Below are 20,029 nucleotides of genomic sequence, written 5' to 3'. Positions count from 1 at the left end.
TGCGGACACAATTACACAAATGCGCACATGGATTGAGAGCTAAGCCTGACCTCCAGCTTGCAGTGATGGGCAGATATCATTATTAAACTTCGCCAGACCAGACCCCATGCTGTGGAGGCCAGCTGAACCCATTGCAAAGATGTTGACTACTCAGCTTTGCTCGATACAGTCATAAAAGGGAGAAATAAAGTAACTTAGCATCAGACTTGTCCTTTGGGTGGAAGAAGAGCATTGGCCCTGTGTGTTTAACAAGGAGGTGACCCGGAGAGTTTGGACGGAAGGGAATGACCCCTTGTTAATGTGCAGTGATCAACCACATGGGTCTTTATAAGGTTTTGGTTTTATTGTGGCCCTTCTGAGGGCTAGTTCAAAAATTAATGATCCAAATTATTGTAGGAGACTCTTTTACTGGAGAAGAAAGAGGTATCCAGGATTCAGAAATACTGCCGGATCTCCTCTAAGAGAAAAGGATGCGATTTCTCGATGGCTTCATCTAGAGCACCCTTTGAGGACACACCACGGGTACCTTGAGATCCCGGCCCTCTGAACAGCCAAGCCAAGGATGGGAGGGATGCTTTGCTACTCCCACCTGGGCTGTGCCCCCGTCTCCCTTTCCAAGGAAGGCAGAAGGGAGCAGAAGCAGAGCGAAAGGGGGGCTCAGCCGCTGTGAACTCAGGACATGGCCAGGGGACAACCACCGCGTGCCAGATCAGCAATGCAGGCAGAACAGCTAAATAAATGAAGAACTGTTTAAGGAGGAAAATGAAACAATTTGTCTCTAAATTATTTGACTGACCCACATAGCGGCAGAAAGACTAGGTTGGGAGCTTGCTTTTAAAAGTTTCCCCTTTTTTGGGTCTTGACTTGATCAGTTCTGTAATATACACATTCATTTCCCTCTCCCCTTCCAATTCATCTGCCAGTGAGTGACATTTCAGTGGAGTGGCATCCTACTGGTATATAAATGAAGCTTTTATACATTCTTGGAAGAGGTAGCCGTCTTCTCAGATTCTTGGAATTCAAGTCAAAGATGAAAAAAAAATATTTTTTTTTAAAACCTGCAAAACTTTTTTTTTTCCTAACAGATGCTCTATGCAAATGTTGAAATAAGTATATTAATATCAAGCTCAGCCATCTGTTTAAATAATTTCTCAGGGTGAAAAAAAAAATGCAGCGAGCGTAACATGCAAAAGAAAGCAGGGCAGCAGGTTTCAACAGGGTATATCCCATCAGATTACATGGACTAATGAATGAGGCAGTTACTGCATGGAGCAGCCCCACGTTCAGCAAAACTGGTGATTTTCCAGCGACAGCGCTAAGCGCTGCACCTTGCACTTCTGTTCCTGCAAAAGCTCCTTCTATCTCATTAGTTTTAATTCCTGCAAGGCCAGGATGCTCAGTTTTCAAGAGTATAAAGGGCCTGATCCAGCATCCGAAGACAGTCAGCTCAGCTCTCCATCCCAGGCTCCCTTTGGAGCTGATGGAGAGACATAGGCACTTTTAGGATGTCGATCATCTGCCATGCTTTGGATGAGCTGAATCGTGCCCTGGGCTCTTGGGGCAGACATACAGGAAGGCTACAGGGCAAGGGAAGAACCTCCCAAATATCCTGACCTTGCTGCTAGGTGGGAGGGAGCGGGTCTGAGCTGGGAGGGCATTGTGCCGTGCCCTGGATGCTATGCAAATGTTGTGCAGGTCAAACCTTCTCCAAGAGCAAGGCTGGAGGGTGTGCTGCCTCCCTCCATTTCAGGACCCAGCATTCCCATAGGGGTCCTGTACACCTCCATCCCCAAGGGGGGTGCAGCAGTGATCACTCCATAACCTGCGTATTTGCTCCCCAAACCTGTTGGGTTCCCCCCACCAGCTCCCCAAACATGCCGAGCAACGCCGGGGAATGCAGGGTGAGGAAACCTGCCTGGTGGGATGAAGCTACGGTGCTGCCCACGCAATCAGTGTGAAACAAACCTCCAGCAAGGCGAAGGCTCATTAAAAATAATCAGCAGCCCTTTCAAGCTCCAGGAAGCGGTGCTGCTGAATGGAGCCACTCTGAATGCAGGCAGATGACGGGAGCAGCTGTGCAGAGTCGGTGAGAGTTGCAAGCGCGCCGGGGCTGCGCATCCCCGGGGCGGGTGCCCGCACCCCGCAGGGGACCTGCTTTACATCCCTACCTCTCCCACCAGCTGTGCCTGGACCTCCACCTCCCTGTCCGTAAGGCAGAGGTGGACTAAAGCATGCTGATGTCTCCCAATGGGAAGAGCTGCAGAAGAGGCAGCCATTAATGTGGCGTTGCATGCTCCAAGCTCCGCTCTCCCGTTCCCAGTGTGCCTCCCTCCGTGTCCCAGGGTTTAACATCAGGCCCAAGCACTTGTCTGAACTCCTCCTTGAAGTGAGGACAGGGAGAAATACAGCAGCCAAGGCAAGACAGGGAATTGAACTGACTTCCATAAATGCTGTTTCTCCAAACACAGAGAGAAGAAACAAACAAACATGGGGACTTTCCCCCCCATCTTCTTCAAAAATTGTCTCTTACAGAAGACTTTGCAGGCTGGGTGGTCACCATCAGCAGCACATGAGGTGGAGTGTCTCACGCAGTCTGAAAGACCAGTCTTCAGCCATGGAAGGGAATGGTGGGCACCCCTTGCCCGTAGCTGCCCAGCAGAGAGATGGCCATACTCTGCTCATCACTCCCACTCCATTGTCTCAACCCAACCTGGTCCAGTGCTTATTTGGGTCTTTATGACTGCTAAAAAAAGAGCTTAAAGCTCACTCACGAGGCGTGTGAGTGGAGCTCAGCACCAGTGACTTAGGACATCGGTGGTGGAGACAGGTCCCAATGCAAAGCCAGGCTTGGCAGCCAGGCCCCTGCCAGGAGTTTCATGGACGCCTCTTGGTCCAGAGGAGAAATTTTCCGCATGTTTCTGGGCAGACCGGACAAGGTGTTCAGGAGGCTAATGAGGCATTGAGGAACTCCAGGGGAGTTCCAGGGAGCCCACCAGGAGCTGGGCTTTGTTCCCAGTCTGTTCTAGCTTATTTTTGCCTTGGCTTATAGTTCCCCAAACATCCATCTACCCTCAAAGCCCAGGCAGGTCTGCAGGGGAACAGTGCCCTTGGCTCTCTTTGGGGAGGGCATTGCTTTCCCTCGTAGAGGTGAGCCTGCATCCTATGTCTGTACTCAAAAATAAAATGGGTCAGGGCCAGCTTTCTGCACGGCACAGCTCACATCCTCACCTTGCTATCCCAAACAGGGCTGCAGTGTCCTGCCTGTGTGTTGGGAATGATGCTGGGTACCACCTGCAGGAGAATTAATTGGTCTGGGACAACGCACATGCCATGGATCATGTTGTGGGTGATCACCGGAGCCCACTGTGGGTCACAGCTCTGGCCCTGGTCTTGTTTAGGTTAGCAGTCTGGACGTAGCTGATGTGCTTTTAAGACAGAGACAGAAGCCCTTAAAACCCAATATAAAAAGGCCCTTTCGGGACTCTCCTGCATATCATCATTTAAACTTAAGGCCTTGCATTAGGCTAGTGCAGTGTGCTACAGCATCATGCTCAGCAAAATTAAGCTGTAGCTGTTGACCAGTCTCTGCTCCACACTTCCCGGTGCCAAGGGGCAGAGCAGAGAGACCCACGGACCTTGCCAAGGCTAGAAGTGGATTTGCATTCACTCAGTCTAACTTCCAAGTGGCCACCATGCCAGAACTTCCGTCTGGTGCTCATGGCTTGCTTGAGGTACAACAACCTCTTTTGGAAGGATAACCTACCTTGATCAAAAGACCAGAAAAGCTGTCTAATTTTTACCTTCTTTCCTCATAAATGTACACTGAGGCTAAATCCGTAAGGTACCGATGACCCGTATTGGGGAAGACACATTTGAAGCTGCATGTAAGGTAGATAAACACAGTATTTTAGTTCAGAAGGATGGGAAACTGGCTCTTTCAGTTAACTGTCCTTAACTGATATGATAGATTCTCCCTTTGGAAAGCTGAAACATCTGCTTCATTTTTTGGACAACTTGTGCCGTGGCACCAACCTCAAAAAAGCAATTCCAGTGATGTCAGATATGAGTAAATGATATTTAGTTCTGGGGAAACAGCATTAGTGGGACCTCACATCATGTCCAGAGCAGTACGTCAGGAGAAATGAGGCCTGCAGATGAGAAATTCAGCTGACAGTGCAGTCAGTGCCATTTCGCCCCATGCTGTTGGGAGAAACTGGCCAGTGCCATTATTTATGTGTCATCCCGTTGCTCTAGATAGATGTCTTGCAGGTGGAAAGGAGATAGGGTACCTGCTACAGCCACCCCAGGGTTTCTCTTTGTCAGTGGCCACCCAGTGCTGGATCCAGCATGATGGTCCGTAGGTCTCATCAGCACCTTATGGCTGTCTCTAAACCCAGCCTCTAAAGCAGAGTCCCACGTGGGACCTACCCTCAGGTCACCACCCCATGGTGAATCCAAAAGGCAGCAAAGTCCTCCAGATATGGAATAACCATGAGTAGAAGCTGCTCCTAGCCATGAGAAAAAAAACATCTTGATCTTCTCAATGCCCTGCCTAGTTTGGTGTGTGAACCTATCCACTTTAATGACACTGCTTGAGTAAGGCCATTGCATCACCACAGAAGTCCCAAAGGAAGGCAATCAGAGCAATGCAGCAGACCTCATGTGATGCCCTGTGGGTGGGATTTTCAGAGGAGTTGGAAGACTTTCCCAGCTAAAATTCAGGAGAGCTGATTTGCCAGAGAGCGTGGCCAAAGCTTTGGGGCTCAGAGGAGCCGTGTTACCCCTGCCCCATATCTTCTGCTCTCTCAAGAAGTAAAACCTTTAATTACCAAAATATCAGGGCACAGTCCTACCCACACCTGGGTGACAGTCACCTCAGGGAGCCCAGGTAAGATCTCACCCCCCAGAGGGAGGTGCCAGTTCCTCTCTCCCAAAGAGAGAAAAAGCAGAGAGGGATGAGAGCCCCCCCCAGGGGCCCCAGTGACGTGCCTCCAGCCAGGGGGAGTGAGTCCAGCCGCTGCGATCCCACCCCAGCCACACGTACTGTCTGCCTTCCTGGGCTGCATCTGCCCTGCAGAAAGCCCCATCCCATCTTCTCTGCTTTTAGCTGCAGAACACAGCTCAAACCTCTGGTGTGAGACCGGGGCTGAGAAACACCAGAGATCAGAGAGGTGAGAGAAGCAGCAGGGAGCAGCTTTTATTTACTGCAAGCACAGGGAATGGGAAAAATTGAAGCTTTCCTGCCCAAGGAATTTCTTCTTTTTTTCTTTTTTTTTTTTGAGAGGTAAGACGGATGATTACAGAATTCCGCACCCTGTTTGCAAAGGAGATGAGCATTTATGTCCCAGCCTCTGGGCAAATCTCAACGCAGGCGATTGCAATTGCCATTCAAAACCATCCCTGGGGTTTCCCTTGCACCCAGAGCCCCTTCCCTCATCCCAGACTTTTGCCCATTTATGCCAGCATGGACGAGAGTGATTGCTCATGAGATAACAGCATAACCCAAGAGTCACAGCCTCTGTCTACAAATGCATGTAAGAAATTTTCCCTGCGTACTGCGGCTAAACTGAATCACTCTGGGCCGAGACAGAACTGGCTTTCATCAAATATTAAGTGAGCAAAGAGTATTCTTGTTTTTTTACTCATTCGGGGATTTCTCAATCTCTGGCCATACAGGTCTGTTCCTCTTCCATCAAGGTGGGGAAGAAGATGCCTAAAATCAGTGCAGAAAAAAGTCTCCTTCCAGGTGGGAAGTCCTGGAAAGGATTATTTCAGTGCCAAAGCTGCCACACGGGCTGTCACACCTGTCCCTGCTCCTCCCCAAGCTGCCTGCTGCTGATCACAGCCCCAGATCCTGACCGTGAAGCTGCTGGTGTTGCTCAATGTGTCACTAGAGCCTTTATCTCGTCATTCTATGAGTCATCTTGACTCCTTTTTTATAGACCAAAGGCAAGGACTGCCAGGCTGGAAGCAGGAGAGCACACACAGTAGTAACAAGACCAAACAACTCCTTTAACGTTAACAGCAGGTGATAGATTTTTGGTTGCTGCCTTGTTTTCCCTTTCCACATCACCCCTTTGCTACTGTTGCCTCCGGTGTCCTTTGCTTTATGTTTCATTATGTGTTGGGTTTTCTTAAAAGCAAAATATAAAAACATGTTTTACCCCATCCGCACAGGCAAAGATAGCAAAGGAAGCCTTGAACGGAAGCTGTATTATGTTTGGAGCGGGTTCCTCCTGCCAGGCATGACATGACACTCCTTTCCAAGTCTTGGCGTGTTCCAGAAAGGGTGCATCCTTCCTGCAGGTGCTCCGGACAGCCGGGCCAGAAACCCAACAGCTCCGCTCGCGGCTGCGCATGGTCCTGCGTGAGCCTTGCAGCAGGGCAGCCAGCCATGGCATGAATCACAAGCCCCGTTGGCTTTTGCAGGTTCAGGCTTCTGGTGGGATTGAGGCTATTTTTGTCCCCTCTTGGCTTATCCAAGAGAGGTGGGTTGTCTTACAGCCTCTGGTTTAGCCTCTTGAAGATAAATCCCTCTGTCCTAGGCTTCCAAAGCCTTTAGAGTTCAAAATGGGTGGGTTTGTTATCCCAGTAAAGGCTAGACAAAACCAGGCATGTTTCATTTCAGCCCCTTACAAGGAGGCGCCCATGGAGACCAGAAGCAGCATAAGATATTTACTACCTCGGGCTGACAGACCCTAAAGACCATGGGTGCCATGGGGTGTTACAATCTCTCTGGGACTGACCTTGGACACCTCTATCGAGCCACTGGGTGCTCAGTGGACAAAACCAGGTGCTTCTAGAGGTGTGATTCATCTGGCATATTTTTGACACCTACCTCTTGGCATTCACTAGTTCTCCGTGGCCTGCAAAGGGAGATGACATGATGAAATCCAGTGCCGGTGCTCACCCAGGGCATCCCGCCATCCGTGCCTGGGAGAAGCAAATGGAGGTGACAAGGAGACACCAAGACATCAGCTGGGGAGCTTGTTCCCATCCCCATGCAGGAGACCAGACCGACCCAGTGACAGCACCTACACAGAGCCCGGTGCAAGGGGAAAGGAGACCCAGGCAGCAAAATATCTCAGCAGAGCTCTGGACCTTTCAGCACATGAAGTATTAGGATATTCCCTAGCATTTGGGTGCACAAATATTAAATAAGCTGCAGCAAGGAGGAGAGAGATGTTGGTGCTGTTGGCACCCCGAGGCAGGGAGCAGGAACCAGGCCATTGCACACATCCCGGTACAGCCTTGTGCCAGGCACAAAACGACCCGCGGGCTTGGACAGCAGCACCAAACATCCCCCAGGGGATTTCTCCTTTCATACGGTAGCTCTTCAACAGAGGCTGGCCCTTAGGCTTCTTGCTTGTTGTCCGGACCGAAACACTTAGCAAATCCCATGTAGCCAATTACACTCCAGTTCAATGCCTCGTAGCCTCTGGTATGGTTTCTTATGTTAATTAACAGTACCCAGCAGGGGAGCATGTCTTGCTTTCCCCTCACCAAGTGTGAGAGATGAAGACGGCTGATGGGAGCTCTCCTCCATGTCCACAGAGATGGGAGTGGGGGACACGCTCCACCGCGCAGCAGGATTTGCTGCGGTCAACTTTTTTTGTGGTACCAGAAGCAACTGGGTCGGCGGGGTAGAAAATGTCCCTTGTCAGGCCTTTGCACACAGCAGGAAAACTCACGAGATGAGTTATGGTGGGGACAGCTCGTTGCAGAAGGAACATACTTCCCTTCCCCTTGGGCCAAAACTTCTGGCTATGTTCCTTATGGCCTTATCATGCTGCAGTATTTCCCTTGGGCTGAGCGGCTTGTAGCACCTTTGGGGATCTGTCTGTGCGTTAATTTAGTCTAGATCAGTCTTCTCCTGGACTTGTGAGGGCTTGCTCAGCTGGCAGCATCTGAAGCCCCTTGACAGCACGTGAAATCTAAGCAGCACTGATGCAGGCACAGGTGGGGGACAAGCAGCTACTGAGTTTGCTGCAAAACTATTACGTCTTGGTTTGGGAGGAGGAGACTGGAGGCAGATGATCTCCAGCTGGCATGATCCCAGCTGTTCCTTGGCACCAAGCACACAGCCGGTGGCATGGGGCATGTGGAGGGCTTGAATACAACTGCAGCTGTGAAACAGAGGTGCCTGAAGCCCTGATGGGCTGAAGAGCAAGCGGAGTGGGTGTGGGTCTCAGCTGCTGCAAGCTTACCTGCAGAGATGTCTCCAGGATGGTCAAAAGGCGTTGGACACACCCGTGGGGCACCTGCAGCCAACACACCTCTTCTTTCAGCCAGGAGATGGTCAGGCACTAGGGGTCAGACCCAGATCACTTGGTTGGTGGTCCCTCAGGCTGGAGCTCTGGTTCTGGAGGAGAGGACGCTGGCGGAAGCATGTGGCAGTGGTACTTAACCCCATAAAAGCACTAGAGGCCAGGGGGAGGCAGAGGGGACCTGCAGAGTGGCAGACTTGGGTGCATTGTTGCAATGAAAGCCGGAGAGCAGCAGAGCAGGGAGCATTGGTCCGGACCCGTCCTTTCCTTGGCAGCAGGAGGAGAGCATCCTCAACTCATGACTACCGGTTCTTCAGAAACATGTCCCCTAGGTAAGCACCTGCAGCAAAGGGGAAGCAGGGTCTTTCCCTCCAGACCCTTCCTCCCACAGAAGTCTGCAGGGACCTGACCATTTATACCAGCTAAAATCCAACAGAACAAAAAAAGAGCAAAATTTGAAATTTTTGACACATTTTCAAATTTGAAATTTGGATTTTCCACCCAAATTGGGGTTGAAATAGCTGCAGCTAGTTAAAACCCACTAACATCCACAGGCATCCACAGCATGGGGAGGCCCTGGGACACCCACCCACCAGTGAAGGTGCTGGGGTCCTGTCACGGCTCCCTCACCACCTTGCTCAGAAAACTGCAGTTGTTGCCTCTCTCTACCCCACCCCAACATATTTTTTATTTTCTCCTTGGATTAAACAAACCCTGCGGTGTTTCCAAGCATGACTAATTCCATAATGACAGCAATATCCCCTGCCTCCCGTACAGTCCAGGAAGGTGCCAACTGCCATTAACGTGCTGGTACACATTGCTATTGCATAATCAGCTGGATCTTCCTGGGGGAAAATAAGCTGAATTAGACAGTCTCCTTCACTGGAATAGCAGGGACCAATGGGGATTTCCACGAGAGAGGTGGTTGTAAAAGGAAAATCCATATGACGCCGTCAGAAACAGCCTTGAAAAACTGCTGTTGCCTGACAAATGCCAAAAAGGAGTCTGTATCTCTATCTAACATATATTTATGTGGATATGAAAGTGAAGGGGCTCTTTTCTTAAGTCCTCCCATGCTTCATATGCTGTTGCTCTCACACTGTGTGGTTCTGTTCATTTCTTCACTCCAGGACTGAACCTACAGCAAAGGGTGCAGTAGGGTTTATCCAACACCACTTGCATTGCATTGCAGTGCATTGGAATGTGCCCAGTGTATCCGTTCCTCACCCTGGGCTGCTAAAGAAAAGCCTGGACAGCCCTGGGACCACACCTGGAGAGGCTGAGCACAGCCCCCAGACTCCTGGTGAGTTCTCAGCACGATGCTTTGCCCCTCGGATACCCCACCTCTGCAAGGAGGGGTTGTGATGTGATGTGGTGTGTGACGTGTGGCTGTCACATACCGAAGAAAAGGACTGGCTTAGTCTCTGTCCCAATATCCCAGAGCAATTTTGGACAAGTAACTAGGTAAAGAGCTGAACTAATTATTGTGTTTTGGCAAGAAAGATGCTATGCATAAAGTCTCATTACTGATGCATTGCCACGGAAATGTATGGCAGGAGGGAGGAAATCTCACCTGCAATGCCTCTAACATAATTCCCTCCCTTGTGCCCGAAATTGAAAGCCAGCGACTGGAAATGCAGCCGAGAAAGTCCTTAACTTCCAGCAGTTAAGTGTTGAAAACTGACACACCTGATGATGGACAGCGAAGCATCTCTTTAATTTCATTACAGTTGCCAACGATAACAGCCTTTGTTGGCTCTGATTTCTGGGCTGGCTCTCCTGAATCAGGGGCAGGCCATTCCCCATCCCCTCCTCTGAGTCACGGCTCTGGGTACTGTCCTACGCCGACGTTCCCGTGTACCCCTTCAGTCCCTCTTTGCTCATCTGCTCAGTTTCCCTGACTTGGAAGCAGTAACCCATACGCAGGATGTATGAATGTTCCAGACGACTCTGTTTATTATTAATAAGTTTCTATACGTGTGTGAAAGTCCCTGCAGCTCCCTGCAAAATGAACCTCCAGATGCAGATTTTGTATTGCTTCCCTTGGCCAGCTTTCCCCTCTCTTGCAGATCACGATGCAAATGGGTTTCTAGCAGCACGTAGAGGCTAACAAGCAAAGAGGGATCAGATCAGCCTTTGGGATCCTTCTTTGCCTGCGACCTAAGGTGTTTTCTACGTGATGGCCGATCAGATAATTGAATTGTTTCCTGCCCACCACAGCTACCGTTTCATAGCCTGAAAAATGGTTTGCTCACATCAGGTTGGTTTGGGAGATGGATGTTGGTTAGGATGTCGTCCAAGTAAATCCAACACACACATTTAATAAAAGCATTCAGTGTTTGTCAAATGATTGTGGAAGAACTTTGCAATGTTTTTTGAGTATGATTATCCCCATCTTACAGAGAGTAGACAGTGAAAGGCAGAATACAAGTGGAACAAGCGCAGAGCTGGGACTAGCACTGAAATTACGACTCCCAGCACGGTGTCTTTCCCTCTGATTCATGCAGGAAACAGGAGGACAAGAAGGTTTTTATGTGGATCTTTTTCCTGGGGAAGCAACAGCCTTCCCAGGTTACCACCAAGACTTCTATTTTTTATTATTTTTCAGCTCATCCAGGCTGGATGAATTGTCCTCCAGTGTAAGCACCAGAGCTGCCCCTACTGCTGTGCTTTCACATAGCTTTGATCTACAGCACAGCAGTTGCCCAGGGCTTTTTGTTGGAGTAACTGCGCAGAGAGCTCTTAGTTCCCTCTCCCATAAAGAAGTTTTCCCCAGGCTTTGGTGTACACACATCCAGAGAGCCATCACCATGCGGGGCACACACACACACAAGCGCTGCCCCGTGTTCCTGACATCCACCTCCACAGCTCCAGTGCTCTGCTTGGCTTGCACTGGGGATGTAAAAGCCCTGTTGGGTGTGGGAGGACACTGGGCATGTTTTACACTCTTACCTGTTGAAAGAGGAGGGGATGGTTAATATGATGGTTGTCTGGGCAATGTCAGGTCATTCACACACACTCATACCCCCTCCTTCTCACAAGTGGCCTATTAAAGGAAATCAGATTGACCTCCACTTTATTTATTGTCACCATCTCTTGCTCTGCCTTGTCAGAAATGGATGACTGTTCCCAGTATTTGCCCTCCACAGACCTCAGTTAAGAAATACTATAAGGCCCTGCTGTCTTTTTGGAGAGATGCAATCACAGAGCTATAGGCAATCGGCCAAATTAATTCCTGATTACAGCACAGAATATATGGCCAGTGATTTCTCAAATCCCACAATCAGCTGGTTTAGGCAGCCATAAAAAATAATACTGCTTATATAATGACTGAAATCCATCTAAAACACCAGGAGGATTTAGCCCCTTCTCCTAGGGATGACTCTCCATTCCTCTGACCTTCCTCACAGATCTCTTCTGCATGCTCCTTCGGGTTGAAATCCCCCTCCTTGTGCCCAGGGGAGCTGCTTGCAGCATTCAGTATGAAATCTTCCAAGCTCTCAACAACATGATAGAAACACTCCCATGATTTTGAAATCCAGGGTAACTCCAGGTTTTCCTGGCCCATTTTTCTCCTGTCTCTTGCTCACTTGTAGGCTTGCTTAGATGAGGAATTAATTGGTTGATACAGAAGTGCCTGGGAAAAGTCAAGTGAGAAATGCCTTTCATAGAACATCAAGCTGGATTCAGTATTCGAAATCACAGGACAAGTGCTGTCACAGGACATATTTGCTTGGTAAGCCAAAGAAAAAAAAAGAGATGAAAGTACACACTTAAGTGGGCTGGTCTCTACTGGCCAGCTCTGATGATGGGACATCCTCACCAAAGCCCAAAATGCCAATTCTAAGGCTACCTCTGAAACCTGCTCCATGATGCCAGACCCCTCGGGGTCCTGACAGAGTTAAATGAAGCCCTAAAATGTCTCTCGGTGCCTCCTCCTAGGGGCTGCCTCTAGCAGGTAGACCTGCTCCCAAAGGATTTTCTCCCACATCTTCACCCCCTGCCCCAAGCAGTGCTCCTGACCCAGCAGCTCCACGGCACGGGAGCTGTTGTCACTCTGAGCAGCCCGTGGTCCTCTCACAGGAGGCACGGTCTCCCCAGACCATGGCTACCTGAAGCCCCTCTCCACGCGCCGGCGCTCTGCTTGCTCGCATACCCACACCGCAGCCATCTGGCAAGGTGGCACACTGCCCGCTTGCAAGCATCGTGCCAGAGTCCCCCGGCCGCCGCTGCCAGCCCACCCGCCGGGGGCCTGTAGCAGGGGGCTCCTCACCCGGCCACCGGCCCTTCCTGGGGGTCTGCATTCCCATGTGAGACCACGCGAGACCCATGCAGGTGGCTGTGAGAGGCTTTCTGAGGTCTCTCCTTCCCTCTCAGCCCTTCTCTCAGCACGAGGGATGCTCGCACAGAGAAGGAAACATATGTGTGGTTTTGCTAGAGAAGCGGCGTGCCGCATGGCACCGCTTTCGGCCATCTCCCTCGCTGGAGACCATTCCCATCCTGTAATTCCTTTACGTGGTGGAGAGCTAAACTGCTCTGCAAGCACGAGTTATTTTTAGAAGGCTGCACAGCCAGAGACACCCTTTCGCTAGCCAAAGTAAGAGGACACCAAATGGTCCTGACCTTTCCCTCCAAGGCCCCATGTTGGGCCTGTGCACTGAGCAGAGCGGAGCGTGGAAGGAGGGAAGGAAGGAATTTGTGTGTATTTGCTCGGCTGACTGCCCTTGCCCGGGGCTTGAGTTTATATAAAGAAGGTGAGGATTCCACAAGGGGATGAAGGTTTGTTGGCCATCACAGGGTTCGGAAGCTCAACTGACAAGGTCACAGGCTTGAAAACACTTTCAGAAACCTCCCCAACAGGTCTCTTAGAAATGCTTTCCTCACCTCACCCGGGTGCCAACCTGAATATGTGCAGTGGCTCTACCGAGAGACTCCAAATTTTTTCCTGTGTCCCTGACACCCCAGTACTGCAGCAGGAGCACCGAATCAGTTCTGCATGCATCCAAGCCATTATTTAAAAAAAATAATACAAAATAGCAAGGGCTTGATCCCTGCTTGCAGATAGGAGTCCTGAGAGGCAGATAAAAGGAGTCCCATATCTGCTCTGCCTTGTGCAGAGCCTCAGTTGTCCTCTTTATTTAAATCAAATCTCATCACATTGAGGTGCGGTGCTTGTTTCCTCACTATTTGATGTCACCGCTCCTGCAGTCGTATCCTGCTGTGACCAGCTCCAGCTGGAGAATGTCTCGGCTGCTCTTTGCAGGGTGGTGTTTAGCAGGCAGCCCAGCTCTGCCACGCCAGCCCACCTCCCTTCCCTCCCTACCCCTCAACAGGTGATTGCACAAGGCTGGGTGCCACAGCCAAGGTGGTAGGTCCAGACTTGAGCTATCCAGGTCTGGTCCCTGCTTTTCCAAGGGACTTTGGAAACAAATCGCTGCCATCCTCTCTCCCTCAGAATTACAGCTGTAAAACAGCACTGTTTCAGTTAAAATGATGCTCCCTGGGCATGGAGCAGGGTGCTGCAGTGTTCGCTGCTACACAAACATAAGAAAGGGAAACTCTGGCTCCAACAAACTTGCAAGATAATTTTAAGACAGGAGAGAGCACACCAATGCAGACGAACAGGGTAACAAGATACCTGCTGTGCCTTTTCCTCCAGCTTTATAACCTCCTCGCCCATCAAAGCGCAGCAGCAAACACAATGGACCACAGGCACAGCAAAGGACTCAAGTGCATACCACAATTCGCATAATTAATATCAACAGCGTCTCTGTCAGCCCCAGCCCTTGCTTGGATGTGAAAGCCACGCCAAGGAAGCCTTTAACATCCCTGGAGCTGCTGCAGACAATAGGGAGGCCAGATCCCCGGGAGGGCAGCAGGAGGAGAGGAGGAGTCGCAGCTCCGCATCCCGTCAGCTGTCCCAAGCATAAGGATGCCTTTGTTTGCTTCTCCTTCAGCTTCCCGTTACCCAGAGGGGGAGAGGCAGGAGGCAGAAGAAACCTGGGATTTCCAAACATTTTCTGAGTCAGATGCAGTAGGAGAGGAGGAGGATGGTTTCCTGCACCCAGCCAGGCTGAAATAAACAGGCTGGAGAGTGTGCAAAGCGTGCCTTGGCTGAGAGCAGAAATCTCGCCTGAAAAACACAAGTGCCCATGCAAACCCTTAGGGACCTGGGGGTCCACCTGGTTATCTCCCCCGAACCCATCGCAGGCAGCACCTTGCCTGGATGCAGCGTCACCCACGGCCTCATGTTAGCGACGGTATCACGATGGGGGCTGGAAGTTTTCCTCCTTGCAGCCAGGTATGTGCAAACCGGTTGGGCACAGTCTGCCCCCGAGCTGCCCCAAGCTGGGGGTCCCCCCTCCTCGTGCCCTTCCTTCCCCAGCTCCTGCCTCTGTCGGGGCTGGAGCAGACAGAAAAGTCTTCTGGCCCCAGGGTGTCTCTGAAATGGATCATCCCTGATAAGTTTATTCAGAGGTTTGTCAATTTGGGGATGTTTTTTTTTCCCCAGTTATTCTGGACAGAAGTTTTAAATTGCACCAAGTGTCTCCACCCTCCCTCCTCTTCCTCCTGTGCAATGGTTGTACGGGGCTGGAATTACCTGAATGTTGAGATTTCATCCGAACATCAGGACAAAGAAGGCAAAAATGTCATTAATTCTCTCCAACTGCTTTTATTTATCAGGTATAAAAGAGCAACTGGAAGCTAAACAGACCTGTGGGCAAATATGTTCAAAGGGGCTGCTATCATTTAATGGATGAAATGATACGGAGTTTTAGCATGAGGCTGAATTTAGGGTGATGCTGACAGAGAGCTCCAGGGCTCTTTCTCCAGGTTAGAAAGAAAAACTGAGGACAACTGTGCTGACTTTGGCTAAACTCAGTCAAATATTGCAATGGCTGTTCTCGTAGTCAGCTCAAAGACAGCAGAAGCAGCTCCAAACCTGAAGAAAAGGATTGCATGCCTGAAATCTTGCCTGATTTTTTCCAACTGTATCATCTAGTCTAATAAAAGACAATAACTCCTCCTCCCAACCTTGCCTTGCTCATAGCCTGAAAACACCAGAGCTTCAACAATGCTACTATAACAAAGGGAATGAGTCATTCATCAAAGCTAGCATTTGTGCTCGAGACCTTCAGAAAAAAAAATCTGCATATTCATTTATTCTTGTATTTAGCTAAAAAGATCTGTTTTACCTGTACCCAGAGATATTTAAAAAAATATAAAAAACAAACCCAAAAAACTGCGGCTTCTTGAAATTCAAAATCTGGGTCCAAATGGCTGAAAGATATATCTGGGCATGAATAACATAATTTCTCAGGCATAAGCAGAACAGTGGGAACAAAGGACTTGCTGAAGGATTACAGCTACAGCAAGCTCTGGGGAAATCATTTCAACAGATAGATGGATGCAAGGACACCCAAGCATCAGGAAATGGCACCTGAAAACTGCCAGCAGCCAGATCTCCCGAGCACAACGGGAAATGAGGGAGCTGCTGCAATTTCTTACCACAAATACTGATCCCCTGTGTAAAAAAAAAAAAAGCAAGCCACGTGGCTTGAGACCTTTCCTTGAGCGACAGAGATGTGGTGACCACAAGGTGGGCATGTTGTCAGCTGCAGAAGGTTAACAACGCTCCAAGACAAAAAAAATGGGTTCATACATATGGCCTCTAGTCTACAAGGCAAGCAGATGCTCTGGCTTCAGAGAAATAGCCCTGGATCTTCATAAAGCTTTTTTTTTTTTTTTTTAAAGTGGGATTCATGCTGGCTTCTGTCTCTAAACACTGGGGTATGCTTCCAGGACCAGCATGGCTGGGAATTGCAGCAGTACAGAAAGTCGCTCTGAGCTGAGGCTGCTGCTGTCTGAACAAGGTGTCTTTGCCCCAGCACCCGAAGAAGTAGTGGGTTTTGGTTGCTTCAGTGAATCTTAATTGCACCTGTCCAAAAGTAGTGACCTCAGCTCTGCTAACCATAAACCACTGCTCACTTCTTGGGCTTAATGGTGTGTGGCCTGCCAAGGAATCTTTTTTTCTCCCTTTCAGAGACAATCTGTGGGAATTTATTGGCTTTTTAAAGCTGTCTGATCTTTCAGTGAAGGAAACTAATAGAATATCAATGACACCAGGTATTTGTCACAAGTATCATTTATGCAGGAAATATGGGTCTGGCTCAGGAAAGCTCTCCTGCACATGGTTAACCAATTCCACGTGCAGGTCCAGGCAGCAGCTTGAATCAAACCCATGCTTCTCTGCGGCTGCAGGCTTATCAGTCGCTACCAAACACAGAAAAGCAAAAAGCATTCCTAATTGGGTTAACTAATTCAATTTAAAACCCCGATGAGGACAAGGCAGCTTGAATTTTCATGGGAGGTTGAATTTAGGACGACACCTATGCAGCTGGGAAGAAGAATCTTTGGTTGATTTTAAGCACCTTTTCAAAACAACAAGTTAAAAAATAATTTTAAAAAGATGAAAACATTAATTTTCGGGGTTTTTTTATTGGTGTCTCCACTTTTTTCAGGTTTAACTTTTCACTGAACTACACCTTATTTGGTGAAAGGGCTGCTTTTTCTTTGTCTCTTTATCTGACAAGTTAAGAGTTATCAAAAAAACCCACAACTATTTAAGAAGTGCCAGTCTAGGTGGGAGTCTTCAGTTTTAAAAAGAATAAAGCTTTATAAACACGCTACAAGCTTATGGGGCCATCTACCCCATGTGGAGGACTTGAGCCTGCTTTGCCAAGGCCTCACTCCACAGGGGATCATCAGAGCCGTGATCAGGTCCCCAGTGCTGAGATGTGCAAACATCCGACACTCAAACTCTGGGCTTTGGGACACAGATCTGCTTTCAGATTTTCTCACCAGCATTAAATCCACCTTGGTTTTTCAAGAGCCTGCTGAGGACCATGCCCAGCAGTGAGCCTTCCTGCAACCTGGTGGAGAAAACTGCACTTAAAAACATGAAATGTGTCAAAGAAATAAGTAACATAGGTCTTTCCTCTATTTTTGGGTTTGGTTTGGGGGTTTTTTTTGGGGGGGGAGGGACACACACAGTGTTTGATTAACACAGGGGGAGGAGGCAAAGGAAAAAAGGCCACTTTTGTGCTCAAAGACTGCAGAAATGTTTAAGCACCTGAAGCTTCATGTTAAATTAGTGCAAAACACGGTGATCTGCTGCAGGGTTTGGATTTCAGCAACTGCAGACCTCAGGGGAGAGGTGAAAGAGAAAGCATAGTCCTTATTTGGACCTGAGTCTGAAAACAGTGAATAAATTAAGCCTGGGATCCTCTAACCCCAGGAGTGTGTCAGGAGAAGCCTCCATACGAAGGCAGCGGGAATTTCCTGCAGAGCTTTGACAGCGCAATTATCAGCGGGGCTTGATCGGCCAGCCAACGAGAGCAGGAGCGAAAGTAGCTGGGAGGGGATTATTTGTTGGCCCGCGTGCTGCTGAGGTGCAAAAGCCTTACGTTCACTTAGACCTCACTTAAACCACGGTGCCCTGTCCCCCAAATTCAACCCCCGGTTTGGTGCATCACTGCCACCGCTTGCATCCAGCCACCAGCCCGCAGAAGTGCTCCTGTCTTGCTCGGCGAGCTCCTAGCACTTGCCTGCTTTCATGGGGAAACGGGGCTGTGATGGGAGCGGGGATGGCTCAACATCACAATCTCTTTAGTTTCCCTGTTCCTTCAAAGGCACCCAGAAATGAGCCGGAAACCCAAAGGATGGTGGAAAGAGGGTTGAAAATCTAAATTTTTTTCTGGGGTCAAATGCTGTGACTGTGTGTTCAGTGGGTTTTATGGACTGATCCTTAAATCAGAGCATGGCAGTGCTGCAGGATCACATCTGAGCTGCCTCTAGGTACATCAACATTAAATGCTGTCAGTTCCTGAAACAGAGAGCAAGAGAGAGAGGAAGGGGGAGAGCAAGCAGGAGGGAGACATGCTGCAGATCCTTGCACACTAGAACATCACATGAACGTGCTTAGTATTTTTCCAGTATTATCAGGGGAAAATATCATCCAAGAGGCATAATTATATCTTAGGTTCCCCTTTTTTCACAGGGCTTTTTAAGCAGTTGTTTTGTTTCGTTCTCCTTTTTCTATTTTTGAATTACAGTGTTTACAGAAACAGGAGGAGGATGACAGTTAACACAAGAGAAAAGCCATGGGTACTTGAAAGGGAGAGAGAGGGAGAGAGATGCTGCCGTTCCTCACCATTTTGGCAGAAACCAGCACGGTTCCAGCCCTGCCGCTCAGGTTTGCTTTGCACCAAGTGTCTTTCACTGCTGTCCAGACCCTCTAGTCCAAGCCAAAGGTCCAAGACCCATGATGCATTTACAGGCACCAGGTTCAGGCAGCTGAGTTCCTCCCGTAGATGGAGGCTTAGGCACCTGGCTCACATGAAGGCATCTACACCAAAGCACCAAAATTTAGGCCTTACTCTGCATGCTGACTCCCACCCATGGTAACTTGCAAAGAGATTCCCGCTTGATGATCTGTCAAAGGACAAGACCTTGGGAAGGGGGAACCTCTCTGAGTTCCTGCCATCCCAACATGTCTAGAGCTCCAATTTTCCTGGGAACACCCAAAAGAAATAGGTTAAAGCAACCCAGACAAGTTGGATATTTTGCAAACCTCCATCTTGACAGAGAAGACATCCACCCACTGTCACCGTCGGTCACCCAGGCCCAGGGGACTGCTCTCCCTTTTCCCTATCGTTGCTTGTATTAATTTTGTGCAGCTCCACTGGCTCAGCGTCGCAGCTGGAAGGCAGCAGCCCTCGCAGCTGATGCCATGGGAGCTGGGAACACAGCACGTTTCTATAAATTAAAGTTCCCAAAAGCACCTAACATTGCATGCTCTCTCCTTCTAGGCTGTCACCACAGTGACACGGGGCTTCCCAAAAATAATCAACAACACAATTACGAGCCGCTCACTTGTCATCTTGTAATTAGCAGCTACTCAACATTTTGGCTGAAAAATGGTACCAGCAGTCATTGATAGCGGATGTTTCAGAGGGGAGTTTTACACGATGCACCTTGTCGTTGGTCACCTGTGGGCATCTGTGGTGTGTGGAGGACAGATTCCTTCCCGGTGCCAGGATGCTTTCTGTCCTGAAGCATGAGATCTGATTAGAGCAGAGAACCATGAAAGCTATTATGGGTCATAAAGTCACTGAGGTATAAAAACCTCTATTTACCATTTGAGAACTCAGCTCTAGCCGTTGCTTCCTGTGGCACAGACAAACACCCTCCAAGGAGGAATTTCTCACTGTTTATTCTCAAGGCATGGAGGGGGTGATGTTTTCAGCAATGTTTTTATTCCTTGTTCCACTGACAGCCTCTGACAATGCTAACCTCTTCAGTGAAGATATGCACTCATCTACCAGTCTTAGAGGGATGTCATTGACTGAAATTAGCTTTGCACTTTAGGATTTGTCAAACTGCCATTTTACTAAATGCTTTACTGGTCACAAAGTGACAGTCCCGATGAAGCTAATGCCATGACCCATTGGCTTCGAAGCAGTGTGAGCAGACCCCTTGGTCCCTTCATCTACTCAGGATTTGCATCTACTGAGATATATGTCACAATAATTTTTTATTGGGGTTTGTTTCTTGTTTTGTTTTGTTTTTAACAGGATTCTTCTTTTTTATGTTTTCTGAGAATTTCAGAGCTGTGTCTGGATCATATTTTCAAAATGTATTCTGTATTTACAAGGCTCAGAAGCCCTTTTTTATGTCTGCACTTATTTACTTCACTGAGC

General features: G+C 49.0%; 1 long non-coding RNA gene across 4 annotated transcripts in view; it reads right to left on the bottom strand.

Moving 5' to 3' along the window:
* Nucleotides 1–20,029, bottom strand: part of LOC135312134 (uncharacterized) — a 73,964-nt gene that overhangs the window by 22,870 nt on the left and 31,065 nt on the right. For 3 of the 4 annotated variants that reach the window (XR_010371805.1, XR_010371803.1, XR_010371804.1), the window contains exon 6: nucleotides 14,930–19,379. This is a non-coding gene — a long non-coding RNA (uncharacterized LOC135312134). Of the gene's footprint in view, nucleotides 1–6,838; nucleotides 6,934–8,207; nucleotides 8,363–14,929; nucleotides 19,380–20,029 lie in introns of those variants that run through there. The other variant, XR_010371807.1, reaches the window with a different exon arrangement.

The sequence above is a fragment of the Phalacrocorax carbo genome, chromosome 2 (genome assembly GCF_963921805.1).
Source record: "Phalacrocorax carbo chromosome 2, bPhaCar2.1, whole genome shotgun sequence".
NCBI lineage: Eukaryota > Metazoa > Chordata > Aves > Suliformes > Phalacrocoracidae > Phalacrocorax > Phalacrocorax carbo.
This window is presented reverse-complemented; position numbering and strand designations above follow the sequence as displayed.